This window comes from Myotis lucifugus, unplaced genomic scaffold (assembly GCF_000147115.1).
Source record: "Myotis lucifugus unplaced genomic scaffold, Myoluc2.0 scaffold_37, whole genome shotgun sequence".
NCBI lineage: Eukaryota > Metazoa > Chordata > Mammalia > Chiroptera > Vespertilionidae > Myotis > Myotis lucifugus.
Window position 1 is genome coordinate 2,916,679 of NW_005871085.1, and position 2,785 is coordinate 2,919,463.

General features: G+C 39.6%; 2 protein-coding genes across 5 annotated transcripts in view; both read right to left on the minus strand.

The window, feature by feature from the left end:
- MKNK1 (MAP kinase interacting serine/threonine kinase 1) overlaps nt 1-2,785 on the minus strand; it is a 45,093-nt gene that overhangs the window by 30,399 nt on the left and 11,909 nt on the right. Inside the window, exon 1 of one of the 3 annotated variants that reach the window (XM_023752740.1) lies at nt 1,812-2,002. The exons of 1 other annotated variant lie outside the window; for it this stretch is intronic. The gene's annotated coding sequence lies outside the window, so the exon portion shown is untranslated. Of the gene's footprint in view, nt 1-319; nt 447-1,811; nt 2,003-2,785 lie in introns of those variants that run through there. One more of the 3 variants, XM_023752741.1, reaches the window with a different exon arrangement.
- Nucleotides 1,888-2,785, minus strand: part of MOB3C (MOB kinase activator 3C) — a 24,510-nt gene continuing 23,612 nt past the window's right edge. For both annotated transcript variants that reach the window (XR_002828908.1, XR_002828907.1), the window contains exon 5: nt 1,888-2,018. The gene's annotated coding sequence lies outside the window, so the exon portion shown is untranslated. The remainder of the gene's footprint in view (nt 2,019-2,785) is intronic.

Here is a 2,785-nt window from a genome sequence, read left to right on the forward strand (position 1 = left end):
CATAAAAGGAGTATATTATCACACTTTATCATTATGTATTAATCTGAAACCTAATTATCAGAAGTTTTTTCTTGCTCTGAGATAGCTTGTATTTTGTGTTTTGGCATATTATGTAGGAAGACTACAAACCAGTCCAACCACATTATTTCATGGCAGTTCTTGTATCAGGTACAAGGTTACATTCTTTTTCTGCCAGACCTAAGAGTTGGCTTATTTGGTTTCTGATAATATCATTACTACGTAGGGGACAAGGTCAAGGAAGGGGTACATTCAAACAGAAGCTAGTCAAATTTAACACATGATGGATAAGAGGAGGTACCTGTGAAATCAGCTCGATCAAAGGACAGTCTATAAGTGTGATTCCAGGGGCAAAGGCATTTCACAGGTTTTCCCCAAGAGTCCTGTGTGTAGTAAGGCTGGACAGCATTATGCAGATTGCAGTGTCCCACTCAACTACAGTAAAAGAAGTATGAGGCCTGCTAAGGTGCCAGCAAGGTGGTGATTCACAACAGGCCTCGAAATGGGCTGGGCTAGTAAGATTCTCAGAGGCAAAAGCTCTAGATTCAGGCCCATCTTCTTCCCCTGCTCTGATACTGGGATCACAAGCAGCCTTCAGAACTGTCACTGCATCTCCTGGTGGAAGGAATGACAAGAGAAAGGGCAAGAGGGGTAAAGAAAGTGTGTGTTTAAGACGTGGCAAACAGGAAAATAGAATTACCATATGATCCAGCAACTCCACTTCTGGGGATTTATCCAAAGAAAACAAAACACTAACTTGAAAAGGTATATGCATCTCCGTGTTCAATGCAATATTTACATTATTTACCAGTATAATAGCCAAGATATGGAAACAACCTAAAGTCCATTGATGAATGATTAGAACACACACACAATGGAATATGATTCAGCCATAAAAAGAATGAAATCTTGCCTTTTGTGACAACCTGGGGAAGGCAAGGAAGGCCTATAACTAAGGAAGGGGTAGAAAAGAAGAGAAAGAAGCAGAACTGGTCCTGCTGAACAACTGGAGATGGAGTCAAAGACTACTCTCCCTCCGTGTCTAATCTCTCTACCCCCACTGCCTAGTATGGAGCCAGGCACAGAGGAGGACTCAATATATGTTTATTAACCAAAGTTAGAGAACCCTAAGAGCAGTAGGACCTTCAAAGAAGGGGAGAATTCAGGAAGGGAAGCTTATTGGGGATGGGGAGCCATGGAAGACAGTGTACTACTGGGAAGCTTCAGATGAAGGGTGACATAGCAGCAAAGCATGAAAACTCACAGATCAGGCTAAGACCATTCTCACCCAGATATCATCTGACTCAATCTACAAATGAGGCATTATTTATAACTTGCCAGGCATGATAGAACCTCAGGTTAGAATGTTATACAGAACACTTCAAAAGGTCATCATATATGTCACTTATAAGTTAAAAAAAGAACTGAAAAGATACATCTCGAGTTATTTTAACAATGGTTACTTTGGGAGAATGAAATGGAATGAGTACAAAATTTTATTTTTTATACTTCTGTTGTATTTTATTTGATTTGATATAGTTGTTTTATAATGAAAAGTAAAATAAAAAAATTTTACTTACTGCATGGTTTTCCTTATGAGCCTCTCTGCTATTATATTCTGGTAGGAATGTGCTCCCCCGTTTAAGTAACTGTCTTAGGCATGCCAGGCAGTCCAGCTAATCCTGGCTGCCTAACTGAATACTGAAATCTCTGACTGAGTCCTTCCTCTGGAAATAGATAATGGCAATCTAAAGCAATCTAAAAGTCTAAGTAAAATGTATAGCCAATCTTACCTATAGGTTTGCTCAATTTTTAGAAAGCAAATCCTCTGTAAACTTGAAATTCCAGATAAAATAATGCTTCTGACAGGGGGTTGCTGTCTTCCAGCCACAGGAAGTGTTTCAATGGTCTCTGCAGGTAGCACACATTCTTCAGTTCTCTGCTTCAGTTCAGCTTCTGCTTCAGTTCAGCTTCTGCTTCATCAGGTCTGCCATGAAAATCTTTAAAAAGCAGAAATAGAAAGGATATCAAAATGCTGACTTTTTTGCCCTGGCCGGTTTTGCTCAGTGGGTAGAGCATCGGCTTGTGGACTGAAGGTTCCTGGGTTTGATTTTGGTCAAGGGCACATACCTGGGTTGCGGGATGGACCCCCAGTGCGGGGCATGCAGGAGGCAGCCGATCAATGATTCTCTCTCATCATTGATGTTTCTATCTCTCTCTCCCTTTCTCTTCCTCTCTGAATCAATAAAAATATATTTTTAAAAATGCTGACTTCTTTAAAAGAACCAGAGAAGATAACCATCAACCTAAGTTTTCCCCAAACCTATGCATTACATCAGCAAGTAGATATACATAAAGCAATCACAGATTTCTCCAGTCTTTAAAATCAGACATTTGAGCATTTGAAAATGTTGAGATTAAACATTTGAAGATTTAACAAGTGTCTGAGTAAAAGTTTTCAGATTCTGTTTCCACTGTGGAATTCTAGAACCAAAAAGACAAAACTAGACCTAGATGACAGATATGGACACCTCTTCTTGCTGAGGAATCTCATGTGGAAGGTAAAAGCTGACATTTCTCTATTGTCCAAGTCTAGAGGCAGAAAGATAAACTAGATTCTGAGAGCAGCAGGTGGCATGAACAGGAACAAGGTTTTATGCCAAATGCATAATTATTGCTAGTTTTCTATGTGATGGCTTCATGTTCTGTCCACTGCTATTTTTAATCTCATGGCTCGAGCAAACATGTGTCTAAGTAGATTTGTGAA